This window comes from Mobula birostris, chromosome 1 (genome assembly GCF_030028105.1).
Source record: "Mobula birostris isolate sMobBir1 chromosome 1, sMobBir1.hap1, whole genome shotgun sequence".
NCBI lineage: Eukaryota > Metazoa > Chordata > Chondrichthyes > Myliobatiformes > Myliobatidae > Mobula > Mobula birostris.
In genome coordinates, this window is record NC_092370.1 from 44853382 (window position 1) to 44870979 (window position 17598).

The following is a 17598-nucleotide window of genomic DNA, read 5'->3' on the forward strand; positions in this document are numbered from 1 at the left end:
AAGTGCCTGCCCTCTGGTATTAGACATTTCAACCCTAGGAGAAAGATACTGTCTGTCTGTTTGGTCTGTGTCTCTCATAATCATAGAAACCTCGATCAGATCTCCCCTCAGCCTCGGCTGCTCCACAGCAAACAATCCGTCCGTCCAACTTCTCACTACAGTACATGCCCTCTAATAAATTCATTTACTTATTTATTTTATTTTATTTAGAGATACAATGCAGAATATGCCCTTCCGGCCTTCTGAACCGTGCCACCAGCAACCTACCGATTTAACCCTAGTCTAATCACGGAATAATTTCCAATGACCGATCGACTTACTAAGCGGGTTACCTTGGAACACCGTAAGGAAAACCACACTTTGCAGGATTGAACTCTGAACCCTGATGCCCTGAGCTGTAATAGCCTTGCAGTAACTGCTACGAAGAGGTTTACACCCTAGTAAACCTCCTCTGCACCCTTTCCAAAGCCTCAGCTTTCTACAATGGGGCAACCAGAACCATATACAATACGACAGATATGGTTTAACTAGAGTTTTATAACACTGCTACATAACTTCCTGACTTCTCAACTCATTGCCTTGACTAATCAAGACAAAAATGCCATATGCCCTCTTAACCACCCCATCAGCCTGTTCAGCCACTATCAGGCTGAATGTATTTTCAGGAAGTATTGAATTATATAAAGACTAGAATGTATACAGGTAGGTGGGAGAGATAAATCCTGTGATAAATGCGACCAAGGAGATAGAGGAGTACACCAGAGAGCTAAGTGAGTGTGAAGACTAATGTGGTGGAATAAGCATAACAAGGTGCTGAGAGGGAGTGTGGTAATCTGCACAATAAAATGTGAGTAATTAACATGATCTGGTTAAGTTATTCGAGTAGTTCCTCCAATGAATTAAGGAAAAGGGAACAACGCCGAATTGTTACAGCAGATGGCTTGTGTATTGTTGCTGGGGAAGAAAATCTCTCTCTGCCTCCTTATTTAGTCCATTTAGTACAATAAGTGACGAATTGCTAGATTGATTCACAGCCCTTGACAATCCGGAATCTATCATGCAGCCTAGTTACTCCTCCAAATTCTATTCACCATGAATTTATCTGTAGCTGGCAAAATGCTTGTTAAAAATGCTGAGGCTAACATTGTGTGCTTTGTGAATTGGGAGACTGCAGATCAAAATGAGTTTTAGGTGAAAGGCAAAATGGTCACCAGAAGCAGTAAAATCCTACAAGTCATGCACCTCTGACCAACCAGGGTAATTAGTTGCTTTTGCAGAAATGGTACTCAGTCATTTTACCCCCAATGAATCCTGTACCATCACCATTCGTTGAAACAAAGTGGCTGGAACAGAAACACAAACAGTTCGGGAGGGACAAAGATTATTATCCCTCCTTCTCTCTCTTTTTCCATTCTCCATTCTTGTTATCCTCTCACCTTGCCCATCATCTCCCTTTGGTTCTCCTCTCCTTCCCTTTCTTCCATGGTCCACTTTCCTCCCTTATTATATTCCTTCTTCTACAGCTTTTTACTTATCTATCTATCCCTTCCCAGTTTGCATTTTTTCAACTTTCTCACACCCAGCTACTTTCGCCCTCACCTTCCACCTGCCAGCTTGTATTCCTTCCCACTCACTTTGTTTTTCTGGTTTCTGCGCCCTTCATTTCCAGTCCTGATGAAGGGTCTCTGTTTAAAATGTTGACTGTTTATTCCCCTCAGTAGGTGCAGCCTGATTTACTAAGTTCCTCCAGCATTATGTGTGTGTGTTGCTCAAGTTTACTGAAGGGCCAACGATGATGGCTTCAGTTTGATATTCTGTTAGAAGATTTTTTTGACTCAGCATTGAACTGTTGCCAGAATAGCAATTTGGTATCACAGTAATGATTCCTAGCTTTGAGAGAAAGTGGGAAAGATAAAGATGGATCTGACCCTAATGTTAAAAGCAGATCCCATGCCTGAGAACAATGCCACTGAGGGGCTATGGAGATGAGGAAAATGAGAGGCTCACAGTAGGATGATGCAGCTGTATCAGGATGAATTGCTGTGGCCTAGTTAGAGGCATAGCACCATAGAATACTATAGCACAGAAACAAGCCTTTTAGCCCATCTAGGCCATGCTGAACTATTAATCTGCCTTATCCCTTCAACTCGCACACGGATGAAAGCTTTCCATAGCCATCCATCCATGTACCTATCCAAACTTCTCTTAAATGTTGAAATCAAATACATATTTACCACTTCCTGTTGTATTTAATATTTCAGTGTTGGAAATGACTTAGAAAATGTGTAGCTTGGATGGTTGATGGTTGGGTTGAATTGTTCTCTGATTTTTGCAAATGCTCCATCACCATATGAGGAGACATCATCAGGGCACTACTCACTTGTGGTGTGTCCTTCGGTGCTTGGCGTTTACATACTTTTCAACCAGTTGATTGGTTGTCATTATGGAAACTCAATTGTGATGTAGGGAAGGGGTCTCATTGCTGATTAGTTGCATGGCAAACTGTGCATTGTCTGGGAATTTTGCCTGTATTGGCTTATAAATGGGATCGAAGTCCACATGTCTGTTTATAGAATCATTTGTGGAAAACCATGCCTCTAGGGGTTCTTTTGCAAGCCGTGTGTGAGCTTGTGCCATGACTTTCACTGATGCCCAGCCAAATTTGTGCCCCTCTCGATCTCTGTGAGTAGAGACTTGGGAGAATTGGTCATGTTGCTTAACAGCTAGTTAATATTCATAGATCCTTGTGGATAGTTTACTCCTAGTTTGGCCAATGTAACATTTGCTGCAGTTCCTACATTGGATTTTGTAGACCACTTTGGTTTTGTCCAACAACAGTTTGTTCTTTTGGTCTGCAGAGTACTCTCCTCAATGTGGTTATCGGTTTATGCACGACTGAAGTTCCTTTTTCTTAGAGCAGTTGGACTGATATTTCCGAGATATTTTGAATGTATGGAAGGACAACCCACTTGCTCGCTTCTTGGTTGGTGTGCTGTCGACCTCGTAGGCATCTGCGTATGGAGCTTCATGGGTATTTGTTTTGTGCAAATACTTTGAAGAGATGTTTCATCTCTTTATCCTTTAGTTCTGCTGTGTTGCTGTGGTGTCCCCACTCTTGGGAACAAAGTTTTGATACAGCTTTTCTTGTGTGCATTTGGATGCATGGATTACCAGAAGAAGCACAACACAAGGATCTATGAACATCAACTGGCCGTTAAGTGGCAAGACCAACTCTCCCTAGTCTCTATCCACGAAGACTGAGAGGGGCAGGAATTCAACTGGGCATCAGTGAAGGTTGTGGTGCAAGCAAACACCCGGCGTGCAAGAGAATTCCTAAAGCATGGTTTTCAGCAAATAATTCTATACACAGACATTTAGACCTCAATCTCATTTATATGCCAATGTGGGCAAAATTCAAGACAACTCACCGAGTTTACCATGCAACCAAAAAGCAATGAGCCCCCTCCCTACATCACAACTGTTTCCATGATGATGACCAATCAACTGATTGGTAAGTATATAAAAGCCAAGCATTCAGAGGAATGATAATGTCTCCTTGTATGGTGATGATACGTTTGCAAATAGTTTGCCAAGATCGGAGAACAACTCAACACAACCATTGATATTTCAGTAATCGAATCATAGAAAACTACAGCACAGAAACAAGCCCTTAGGCTCATTTGTACCGTACTGATTCACTTAAGCTGTCTAGTCCCATTGACCTGCAACCAGACCATAGCTGTCCATACTCCTCCCATCCATGTATCTATCCAAACTTCTCTTAAACATTGATATCGAAATCATGACCTATATCAACCTCAGTGGAAAAAGCCTGCTTGCATTTACCCTATTTATACCTCACAAAATTTTGCATAGCTCCATCAAATCTCCTCCCATTATTCTACACTCTTGGAAAAAAATGTCCTAACCAATTCAACCTTTTCCTATAACTTAGGTCCTCAAGTCCTGGCATCCTTGTAAATTTTCTCTGCACTCCTTCAATCTTATTGGCATCTTTTCTGTAGGAAGGTGACTAAAGCTGCACACAGTGCTCCAAATTAGGCCTCACTAATGTCTTATACAGCTTCAATATAACATTCCAACTCTTGTACTCAGTACATTGATCTGTGAAGGCCAAGGTGCCAAAAGCTTTCTTAATGAACCGGTCTACCTGTGACACCACTTCCAATGAATTATGGATGGATTTCTGATCCCCCAGTTCCACCACACTCCTGAGTGCCCTACCGCTCACTGTATAAGACCTATCCCGGATGGTCCAACCCAAGTGCACTCTTCACACTTGTCTGCATTAAATTCCATCTGCCATTTTTCAGCCCATTTTTCCAGATGTTCCAGATCCCGCTGCAAACTCTGATAGTCTTCCTCGCTGTCCACTACACCCCCAATCTTGGTGTCATCCGCAAATTTGCTGATCCAGTTTACCACATTACCATCCAGGTCGTTGATATAGATGTCAAACAACAACGGACCCTGCACTAATTGCTGCAGCTCTCCACTAGTCACAGGTCTCCAATCAGAGAGACAACCATCTAATCCCACTCTCTGGCTACTTCCACAAAGCCAATGTCTAATCCAATTTACAATCTCATCCTGAATGCTGAGCAACTGAACCTTCTTGACCAACCTCTTATGTGGGACCTTGTCAAATGACTTAATAAAGTCCATGCAAACAGCATCCACTGCCTTGCTTTCATCAACATTCCTGGTAACAATCTTGAAAAATTCTGTAAGATTGGTTACACTTAACCTACCTTGCACAAAGCCATGCTGACTATTCTTAATCAATCCCAGTCTCTCAAATAATCATATATGCAGTCTATTGGAATACATTCCAATAACTTTCCCACTACTGATATGAGGCTCACCTGGAGCCTTTCTTAAACAGTGGAGCAACATTAGCTATCCTCCAATTCTCCAGTACCTCACCTGTCGCTAAGTATAATTTAAATACCTCTGTTATGGCCCCTACAAATTCTGCACTAGCTGCTCAGAGAGTCCAAGGAAACACCTTGTCAGACCTTGCCAGTGATTTATCCACCCTGATTTGCCTCAAGACATCAAACTCCTCCTCCTCTGTAATCTGTGTAGGATCTATGAAGTTGATGCTGCTTTGCTTCACATCTATAGACTCTGTGTCAGTCCCCCAAGAAAATACAGATACAAAAAATACGTTTAAGATGGTCCCCATCTTTTTTGGCTCCATGCAGAGATTACCTTTTGGATCTTTGAGAGGACCAGATTTGTCCCTTGCTATCCTTTTCCTCTTAACATATCTGTAGAAGCCCTGAGAATTCTCCTTCACCTTGTCTGTGAAGGCAACTTCATGCCTTCTTTTAGACCTCTTGATTTCTTCCTTCAGTGTTGTCTTGCATTTCTTATACTCAAGCACTTTATTTGTTCCTTCTTTCTTATACGTGCTATGCACTTCATTTTTTCTTAACCAGGGCCTCATATTTGAAAAATATTGTAAATATATTGTTTAATTAAGCATTCTTTGTTGTTTACACACTGCATTGCAGGTTATATGTAAAAGTATTTAAATAGCATACATCATTACGCTGCCACATCATATGTGTGGGTATTGATTAAAGTTGAAACAAAATTACACACGCATTGTGGACTCTCTGTGTTCTCCTTTTAATTAGTCTTTTATGTTTCAGAGTTGCAAAACTTAACAGTGAAGAAGTCTTAAATAAACCTGACACAAACTACCTATGTGTTGAAAGGTAGCGAAAAGTTTGAGCTAAAAAAAAGTGCAGCAAGAAATGGCGGAGTTAACAAAAAGCGCAGCATATTGTTTTCTCTTTGAAGCAGCATGTTTTCTTTGCAAAATAATTCAAACATTCATAAACAGAGTATCAGGTGATAAAAATCATGAAAAAAAGAGCAGAAATGCCAGGCTACATCGTGGAATTCTTCATTAAGATGGAGAGTGACATAGTTAATTCAGAAACAAAGGTTCTGAACTTAAAGAGGGGTAACTTTGAAGATATGAGACGTGAATTAGCTAAGATAGACTGGCAAATGACACTTAAAGGATTGACGGTGGATATGCAATGGCAAGCTTTTAAAGGTTGCATGGATGAACTACAACAATTGTTCATCCCAGTTTGGCAAAAGAATAAATCAAGGAAGGTAGTGCATCCATGGCTGACAAGAGATATTAGGGATAGTATCAATTCCAAAGAAGCAGCATACAAATTAGCCAGAGAAAGTGGCTCACCTGAGGACTGGGAGAAATTCAGAGTTCAGCAGAGGAGGACAAAGGGCGTAATTAGGAAGGGGAAAAAAGATTATGAGAGAAGACTGGCAGGCAACATAAAAACTGACTGTAAAAGCTTTTATAGGTATGTAAAAAGGAAAAGACTGGTAAAGATAAATGTAGGTCCCCTACAGACAGAAACAGGTGAATTGATTATGGGGAGCAAGGACATGGCAGACCAATTGAATAATTACTTTGGTTCTGTCTTCACTAAGGAGGACATAAATAATCTTCCAGAAATAGTAGGGGACAGAGGGTCCAGTGAGATGGAGGAACTGAGCGAAATACTTGTTAGTAGGGAAGTGGTGTTAGGTAAATTGAAGGGATTAAAGGCAGATAAATCCCCAGGGCCAGATGGTCTGCATCCTAGAGTGCTTAAGGAAGTAGCCCAAGAAATAGTGGATGCATTAGTGATAATTTTTCAAAACTCGTTAGATTCTGGACTAGTTCCTGAGGATTGGAGGGTGGCTAATGTAACCCCACTTTTTAAAAAAGGAGGGAGAGAGAAACCGGGGAATTATAGACCGGTTAGCCTAACGTCGGTGGTGGGGAAACTGCTGGAGTCAGTTATCAAAGATGTGATAACAGCACATTTGGAAAGCGGTGAAATCATCGGACAAAGTCAGCATGGATTTGTGAAGGGAAAATCATGTCTGACGAATCTCATTGAATTTTTTGAGGATGTAACTAGTAGAGTGGATAGGGGAGAACCAGTGGATGTGGTATATTTGGATTTTCAGAAGGCTTTTGACAAGGTCCCACACAGGAGATTAGTGTGCAAACTTAAAGCACATGGTATTGGGGGTAAGGTATTGATGTGGATGGAGAATTGGTTAGCAGACAGGAAGCAAAGAGTGGGAATAAACGGGACCTTTTCAGAATGGCAGGCGGTGACTAGTGGGGTACCGCAAGGCTCAGTGCTGGGACCCCAGTTGTTTACAATATATATTAATGACTTGGATGAGGGAATTAAATGCAGCATCTCCAAGTTTGCGGATGACACGAAGCTGGGTGGCAGTGTTAGCTGTGAGGAGGATGCTAAGAGGATGCAGAGTGACTTGGATAGGTTGGGTGAGTGGGCAAATTCATGGCAGATGCAATTTAATGTGGATAAATGTGAAGTTATCCACTTTGGTAGCAAAAATAGGAAAACAGATTATTATCTGAATGGTGGCCGATTAGGAAAAGGGGAGGTGCAACGAGATTTGGGTGTCATTATACACCAGTCATTGAAAGTGGGCATGCAGGTACAGCAGGCGGTGAAAAAGGCGAATGGTATGCTGGCATTTATAGTGAGAGGATTTGAGTACAGGAGCAGGGAGGTACTACTGCAGTTGTACAAGGCCTTGGTGAGACCACACCTGGAGTATTGAGTGCAGTTTTGGTCCCCTAATCTGAGGAAAGACATCCTTGCCATAGAGGGAGTACAAAGAAGGTTCACCAGATTGATTCCTGGGATGGCAGGACTTTCATATGAAGAAAGACTGGATGAACTGGGCTTGTACTCGTTGGAATTTAGAAGATTGAGGGGGGATCTGATTGAAACATATAAAATCCTAAAGGGATTGGACAGGCTAGATGCAGGAAGATTGTTCCCGATGTTGGGGAAGTCGAGAACAAGGGGTCACAGTTTGAGGATAAAGGGGAAGCCTTTTAGGACCGAGATTAGGAAAAACTTCTTCACTCAGAGAGTGGTGATCTGTGGAATTCTCTGCCACAGGAAGCAGTTGAGGCCAGTACATTGGTTATATTTAAGAGGGAGTTAGATATGGCCCTTGTGGCTACGGGGATCAGGGAGTATGGAGGGAAGGCTGGGGTGGGGTTCTGAGTTGGATGATCCGCCATGATCATAATAAATGGCGGTGCAGGCTCGAAGGGCCGAATGGCCTATTCCTGCACCTATTTTCTATGTTTCTATGTTTCTATGAAAGATTGATGAATTTGATTACACAACAGATAACTGGATAATATATATGTGCAAGAGTTTCTTCTTTCATGTTACTTGCTAAGGCTAATAATGAAATGGCTCTCTGTAGCGTATAATGAAATGGCTTCTCTGTAATGTTAACTGATGAGGTAATGTTCTCTGTAGCCGCATGTTTGGGTTATAATTAGTGATAGTGGGACTTGTATTCATTTGCTAACCAATTGGAATAGATGTTATTCTTTCTGGTGTATCTGAAAGCTGTTGTTTGCACGGGATTTGGGGGAGAAGGCGTGAGGAGAATGAAGAGAGAAGACGTGGCTTGAGGAGATGGTTGCCGGACCCATTGGGCCTGGGTTTGGGGTGGGAGCTCAGGGGTCGACGAAGAGCGGAGGAGGATCAACAAAAGGGAATCTGTGAGCTCCAACATTTGTGCACTGGACATGTTTATGAGATTATTGGCGTCTTTTATTTGTTTTCTTTTTCTTTTGTTTCTCTACTAACCCCATACTTAAATATAAAATCTTAATAGTTTAACCGCACATTGTGGACTGAATGTTATTTTGGGGTACTGATGTTACACAGGGGACACAACACGCAGCATCCACCCAAACAAGAGTGCTAAAGTTTGGCCGGATAGGGGTGCCATCCCTGAAATCATGCCACTAGGCAAAGTGAGTCTTACATATGGAATGGATTGAACAGTAATTTAATGTGAATGGAATATCCAATGGAAAACAAGTATAGTTTTGCTGAGTGCATTTTGTTGAAAAGCATACATTTTTCTTCGTAGTTTGACTCCTCCAACCAAATGAGCTGAAATGATATTGTGAATGTAATACAGGCTTCGACAAGAAGAGGCTGAGGCCAAAGAAACAGGTTGGAAGATTTGGTCTTGGTGGCCCATTGTACAGTGCAGGCAGGATGGCAGATATGGCAGTGGAATGCTCCTCTTGTAGGATATGGGAGTTTATGGAACCTGATCATCTCCCTGATGACTGCGCCTAGGGAGCAGATAGGGAGGCAGATTCTGGAGAGGTGCAATAATAATAGGGTTGTTGTGATGGATGATTTTAACTTTCCTAATATTGACTGGCATCTCCTTAGAGCAAGGGGTTTAGATGAGGTAAAGTTTATTAGATGTATTCAGGAAGGTTTCCTGACGCAATCTATAGATAAGCCAACCAGAGGAGAGGCTGTACTTGATCTGGTATTGGGAAATGAACCTGGTCATGTGTCAGATCTCTCAGTAGGAGAGCATTTACGAGATAGTGGTCAGAACAACTCTATCTCCTTTACCATGGTGCTGGAGAGGGATATGAGCAGACAATTTGGGAAAACATTCAATTGGGATAGGTGGATTAGGCAAGAACTTGAGAACATAAATTGGGAGCAGATTTTTTCAGGGAATTGCACAGAAGAAATGTGGCAAATGCTCAGGGAACATTTGCATGGCGTTCTGCACAGGTATGTTCCATTGAGGCAGGGATAGGATGCTAGGGTAAAAGAACCATGGTGTACAAAAATCTTGTTAAGAAGAAAAGCTTATAAAAGGTTTAAGAAACCTAGTACTTATAGAGCTCTGGAAAATTACAGGGGTATCAAGAAGGAGTTGAAGGATGAAATTAGGAGAGCTAGAAAGGGCCATGAGAAGGCCTTGGTGAGCAAGATTAAGGAAAACCTCAAGGTATTCTACAAGTATGTGAAGAGCAAGAGGATGAGCTGTGTGAGAATAGGACAATCAGGTGTGATAGTGGAAACACGTGTATAGAGCTGGAGGAAGTAGTGGAGGTACTTAATGACTATTTTGCTTCAGTATTCACCAGTGAAAAGAACCTTAGAAATTGTGGGGATGACTTACAGCAGTCTGAAATGCTTGAGTGTATAGACATTACAAAAGAGGATGTGCTGCAGCTTTTGAAGGTTATTAAGTTAGATAAGTCGCCGGGACCGGACAAAATATACCCCAAGCTACTGTGGGAAGTGAGAGAGGAGATTGAGCCTCTGGTGATGATCTTTGCATCATCAATAGGGACAGGAAAAGTACAACAGGATTAAAAGGTTGCAAGAAAGGAAATAGAGATATCCCAGGAAGTTAGAGACCAGTGTGTCTTACTTCAGTGGTGGGCAAGTTGTTGGAGAAGCTCCTGAAAGGCAAGATTTATGACCACTTGGAGAGACACAATCTGATTAGGGATAGTTAGCATGGCTTTGTCAAGGGCAGATCATGCCTTATGAATGTGATTGAATCCTTTGAGGATGTGACTAAACACATTGATGAAGGCAGAACAGTAGAAGTGGTGTATATGGATTTCAGCAAGGCATTTGATGAGGTTCCCCATGCGAGGCCCATTCAGAAAGTAATGAGGCATGGGATCCAAGCAGACATTGCTTTGTGCATCCAGAATTGGCTTGCCCACAGAAGGCAAAGGGTGGTTGTAGATGGTTCGTATATTGCATGGAGGACAGTGGCTAGTGGTATTCTGCAGGGATCTGTTGTGGGACCACTCCTCTTCGTGATTTTTATAAATGACCTGAATGAGAACGTTGAAGGGTGGATTAGTAAGTTTGCTGATGACACAAAAGTTGAGGGAGTTGTGGATAGTCTGGAGGGTTGTCCAAGGTTATAGCGGGACATCGATAAGATGCAGATCTGGGCTGAGGAGTGGCAGATGGAGTTCAATTTGGATAAATTTGAAGTGGTTCATTTCGGTAGGTCAAATTTGAGGACAGAATATAGTATTAATGGTAAGACTCTTGGCAATGTGAAGAATCAGTGAGATCTTGGGGTCAGTGTCCATAGGACACTCAAAGCTGCCCTATGCGCAGGTTGACAGTGTTGTTAAGAAGGCGTATGGTGTGTTGGCCTTCATCAACCATGGGACTGAGTTCAAGAGCTGTGAACTAATGTTACAGCTATATAAGACCTTGGTTAGACCCCACTTGGAATACTGTGTTCAGTTCTGGTCACCTCACTACAGGAAGGATGTGGATGCTATAGAAAGAGTGTAGAGGAGATTTACAAGCATGTTGTCTGGATTGGAGAGTGTGCCTTTTGTGAATAGGTTGAGTGAACTTGGCCTTTTCTCCTTGGAGCGATGAAGGATAAGAGGTGACCTGATAGAGGTGTATAAAATGATGAGAGGCACTGATTGTGTGGATAGCCAGAGGCTTTTTCCCTGGGTTGAAATGGCTAGCATGAGGGGGCATAGTTTTAAGGTGCTTGGAAGTAGGAACAAAGGGGATGTCAGGGGTAAGCTTTTCAGGCAGAGAGCGGTGGGTGCGTAGGATGCACTGGCAGCAACGGTGGTGGAGGCAGATAAAACAGGATGTTTTAAGAGACTCTTAGATAGGTACATGGAGCTTAGAAAAATAGAGGGCTAAGTGGTAGGGCAGACAGAGCATAGGTGCTTGGCGAAATTGCGTCCCAATCTATATTGTGTCTCACTGATACACAAGAGGCCACACCGGGAGCTCCAGACACAGCATATGACCCCAGTAGACTCACAGGTGAAGTGTCATCTCACTTGGAAGGACTACTGAATGGTAGTGAGGGAGGAGGTGTAGGGGCAGCTGTAGCACTTGTTCCACCAGGAGGAAGATCAGTGGGGAGGGACGAATGGGCAAGGGAGTTGTGTAGGGAGCAACATCTGCGGAAAGAAGAAAGTGAGGGCGGGGGAAGGGAAAGATATGCTTGGTGGTGGGATGCTATTGGAGATGGTGGAAGTTTTGGAGAATTATGTGCTGGTCATGGAGGCTGGTGGGGTGATAAGTGAGGACAAGAGGAACTCTATCCCTGCCAGGGTGGCTGGAGGATGGGGTAAGAGCAGACATGCATGAAATGGAAGAGATATGGTTGAGGGCAGCATTGATGGTGGAGGAAGGGAAGCCCCTTTCTTTGAAAGAGAAGGACATCTCCGTCATTCTAGAATGAAAAGCCTCACCCTGAGAGCAGATGCAGCGGAGATGGAAGAATTGAGAGAAGGGGGTGGTGTTTTTACAAGTAGCAGGGTGGGAAGAGGTATAGTCCAGGTAGCTGTGAGAGTCCATGGGTTTATAATAGACATCAGTAGTCAAGCTGTCTCCAGAGATAGAAACAGTGAGATTGAGAAAGGGGAGGGAGGTGTTGGAAATGGACCAGCAAATTTGAGGGCAGGGTGGAAGTAGGAGGCAAAGTGGGTGAAGTCAAAGAGTTCATCATAGGTGCAGGAAGCAGCACTAATGCAGTTGTTGATGTAGTGTAGGAAAACTGCAGGACAGTCATCAGTGTAGGCTTGGAACATAGACTGGTCCACGTAGCCAGCAAACAGGGAGGCATAGCTGGGATCTGTGCAATGGCTCATCGCTACACCTTATGGCTCTTAACTAAAGCACATCTTACAGGTAAAAGAGCAGTTGAAATAGCTGTATCAATGGAAATAGCAGACAAAGACACAACTGAGTTGCTGTCAGGAATGAAACTGAGCATGAACAAAATTGCAACATTTAAACAGAAACCTGCCTGGCCAAACAAATTGTGTTACCATTGTGGCAGGGGTTCACATACACCAGACCAATGCAAATTTAAAGTTGAAACTTGCAGAAAATGCAACAAAGTAGGGCACATACAAAAATAAATGGACTGCACAAGGAAGAGGAAAAGATAACAAGGCAAGTTCACTTTCAAAAAGAGGACTAATCTGCATGCTGTTGATGAAAAATCTGATAATGATGAGAGTGACACAGGACTGAGTAGCCTTGAGATTTACACAACATATAATAGAAAAGCAATATGGCTACACCAGGAGTAAAGGGCAAATTAATTAAAATGGAATTGGACTCTAGCTCAGCTGCTTCAGCCATACCGCAAAATTAATTTGAACAGCATTTCAAAAATACTAGGATTTCCAACTGAGGATATCGAACTGCAGGCTTCAACTACAGCTTGCAGGTCTACAAAATTATCAGGGGTATTATGAGGTGTATAGATAGGGTAAATGCAAGTAGGCTTTTTCCACTGAGGTTGGGTGGGACTACAACCAGAGGCCATGGGTTAAGAGTGGAAGGTGAGAAGTTTAAGGGGAACATGAGGGGAAACCTCTTCACTTAGCGGGCTGTGACAGTATGGATCGAGCTGCCAACACAAGTGGTGCATGCAAGCTTGATTTAAATGTTTAAGAGAAGTTTGGATAGTAGGGTTATGGAGGTCTATAGTCCCAGTGCAGGGAGATAGGAGTAGACAGTTTAAGTGGTTTTGGCATGAACTCAATGAGCTGAAGGGCCTGTGCCGTTCTATACTGCTCTATGACTCTATAACTAAGAACTTACACTGGAGAAAATATAACTCCCATTGGAATGACATTTGTAATGATGAAATACAACAACCAACAAGCCACAATGTGCTTGTGGTAAGAAACAGAAAGGCCAAAACTGTGGGGAAGTGATTGCCTGAGACAACTACATCATGAGTGGAAATCCACCCACAACTCACATGCTATGTCCCCTCTAGCTGAGTCAACTGAAAGTGAAATAAGAAAGCTACTGGAATTGTTGGCATTGGAACAATCAAGGATGGCATTGGAAAACTCAAACATATCAAGGATAAAATAGTGTAAATAAAAATGGCACACCCAAAATTTACTAACCTCGTCTGGTTTCTTATACAACCCGTGATAAAGTTATCAGTGAGCTAGATCGTATGGAGCCTGAAGGAATTATTTCCAAGGTTGAATGTGTAACACCAGTGATCCCAGTAGCCAAGAAGAATGGGTCTGTCAGGATCTGTGAGGATCTGTCATGATTTTAAGGTCACCATCAACCCAGTACTGAAAGTAGATCAATGCCTTCTGCCCAGGATAGAGGATATCATTGCAAACCTATCTGGAGAGAAACACTTCAGCAAAATCGATTTAGCTGTGGTCTACCTACAGATGGAGATGGAAGAAGAGCTGAAAGCGTTATGCACACACAAAGAGCTTAATTGCTATGATAGGCTTCCTTTTGGAGTAGCATTTGGACCTGCGCTCTGACGGAAACTTTGGACCAAGTGCTGCAAGGCTGCCCAGGCTCTCAGTGTTACCTGGATGACATCATTGTTACCGGTTAGTATGACAAGAAGCATCTCCAAAATCTGAAGACAGTATTAGAACGATTAGATTGTGAGCTCAAAGCACAATGTGACAAGTGTGATTTCTTTAAACCAAGTATCACTTACTGTGGTCGCACCATTGATGCACAAGATTTACACAGTGTTCTGAGAAAATTCAAGCAGTGGTGGATGCCCCAAGGCTAAAGGACATGTTATAGTTGTGGTCCTGTATATAAATGTCAATTTCTATAACAGGTTCCTGCCAAACCTGGCTACTGTGCCCCACGCCCTGAACTCATTTCTACAGATCAGGAAGAAAAGGCAATGGACAAAACAGCGTGAGGTGGCCTTGAAAAAGCTAAAGGAAATAGTGACGTTAGACATTGTGCTCACATATTATGATCCAGATTGTCCAGTGAAGCTTGCATGTGACCCCTCACCTTATGGTATCGGTGCAGTCATGTCACATGTTATGAGTGACAGAACTGAATGTCCCATAGCCTTTGCATCACGTTCCCTGACTGCTACAGAGAAAAATTATGCTCAGATTGACAAAGAGGCCTTGAATCCGGTTTGGGGTGTGAAACGTTTCAACCAGCACTTGTATAGGAGAGAGTTCACCCTCATCACTGATCATCAACCACTACTGTCCATTTTCAATCCACAGAAGGGGTTTCACTAATAGCATCAGTATGAATGCAGATGGGCTCTGTTTCTTGGAGGACACAATTACAAGTTCGAGTTCAAGAGGACGACTAATCACAGAAATGCTGATGGATTGTCCCAATTACCCTTGGAAAAGGAAATACCTGAAAATATGAGAAAGAGGACACTCCTTTGGATGTATTTTCCCAAACACAATTTACAGCAGCGATGATCCAAAGGGAAACCTGAAAGAGTCCCACACTGTCTTAGGACTACCTGCCACCCAAAATGGTTGGAATGTGCAGCAGAAATTCAAGTTCCCTGAATTCATCCCAGGGATGGGATGAACTTATCCATGACAGGTGTTGCCTTACGTGGGGATTGAGAGTTATTGTACCTTCCAAGATGAAAGCTAAAGTGTTGGAGAAGCTACTGTATATGTCGGTCATCTAGACGTGGTCAAAATGAAAGCATTCGCTTGAAGTTTTGTATTATGGCCTGAAGTAGATTGGTAGACTGAGCATCTCGCCATGCACTGTTTGGGATGCCAACGCTTCCAAAAGGCACCGAGAGCTGTGCTTCTCCATCCCTGGGAATGTGTCTGTATTACTCTGGCAGAGGATTCATGTGAACTTTGTCAGACCATTCATGGGCATGAACTTCTTAGTAGCAGTGGATGCAGCTACATAGTGGTCAGAAGGACAACAAAGGTGATCAAAAGAGGGAACTTGGAAAAATTAAGGACTGGGCCAAGCTCCTACGCAGTGCAGATTGCGTCTGGTGTCATCTGGAGACGGTGCATCGATCAGTTGAGGAGAACAGAATTGACAGAGACACTGTACTCACATTGTACTGTCAGAAGCTACAGTTCCGGAGACATCTCTTACATTACCAACGGACCCTGAGGTTGTTTCACAGCCACAGGTCTCAGCTCCCAAGCAGACTGATCCCCCTTGTCAGGAAAGGCATTATCCCACAAGAGTAAGAAATCCTTCACAGCAATTAGATCTTTAGACCAGATTGGGACCATTTAAAATTTACTATGCTGTGGATGTCTATATTGTAGATGTATTACACAGTATACTGTGTATAGAGTTAAGATGCATTTTGTATTGAGTTAGAGTTTAAGGCTAAGCAGGGAGGAGGAGTGTTGTGTGTTTAATATTTTGGTAATTAGTATTTTATGTCTTGGAGTTACAAGATATCATACTTCCACTGGCAGCCGTTTCCACCATCTCACCACCAAATGAGTGAAGAAATTCCCCCCATATTCCCCTTAAATATTTCTCCTATTTAGAATCTCAACTCAAGGACCCAACCTATCCTTTTCCATAATTATCTTGAAACCAAAGGCATTATCATCACTACATGTCAAGTGTTTCCCTCTGTCTCCTGTCTTGTCTCATTCCCTAAAAGGAAATCTAGTATCACACTCTCTCTAGTTTGGACTTCTATGAACTACTTAAGGAAACTTTCCTGAACATATTTGACAACCTCTATCCCATATATCCCTTATTACAGTATTGGGCTCTCAGTCAACATGTGGAAAATTATCACCTACTATGTTTCTTACACCTTATATTTCTTGCAACAATTTGCAATTTCTACAAATTTGCTCCTCTAAGTCCCATGAACTGTTAGGTAGTCTATAATATAATCTCATTAATGTTGTCTTCCCCTTCCTATTCCCCAGTTCCACCCATATAGCCTCAGTAAGTGGTCTCTCCAGCCTGTCCTGCCTGAGCACTGCTGTGACATTTCCCCTGACTAGTAATGCCAATCCTCCCCCTTTAATCCCCCTCACTCTACCATGTCTAAGACAATGGAACCCCAGAACATTGAACTGCCAGTCCTGGCCTCCTGCAACCAAAGTCTTACTAATGGCTACATTGCTTTTGACTGTGTAGAGCAGTCCACGTTCCAAGCCCTCCCTGATAATGCTCCCCAATTTTTCCTCCACTATATTGACAACTGCATTTGAGCCATGTCATGCACCCAAGCTGAGCTAGTCAATTTCATCCACTTTGCCCTTAAATTCACTTGGTCCATTTCTAAGACCTCCCTCCCCTTTCTCGGTCTCCTGTTGACTAACATTTTTTATAAACCTACCAATTCCCATGGTTATCTTGATGACACCTTTTCCTACTTTGTCTCCTGTGAAATGTTATTCCCTTTTCTTAGTTCCTTCATCTCTGTCACATCTGTTCCCAGAATATGGCTTTCCTTACCAGGGCATGAGAGATGTTCTCCTTCTACCAAGAATAGGGTATCCTTTCCTCCACTGTTGATGCTGACCTCACCTAATCTCCTCCATTTCCTGAACCTCCGCACTCACCCCATCTTCCTGCTGCCATAACAGTGATAGAGTTCCACTTGTAATTACCTACCACCTCACAAGCCTCCGCATCCAACACATCATTCCCCACAACATCTACCAGCTTCAACATGAATCTTTTGACACCACCCACCTCTCTGCTTTCTGCAGGGATTAATCCCTCCATGATTCCCTTGTCCATTCATCCCTCCCCACTAATCTCCCTCTAAGCACTCACCCTGCAGCACCCGAAGTGCTACGCCTGCCCATTCACCTCTTCCCTCAGCTCCATTCAGGGCTTCAAACAGTCCTTCCAGGTGAAGCAACACTTAACCTGCAAATGTGGAGGAGTTGTCTGTTGTGTC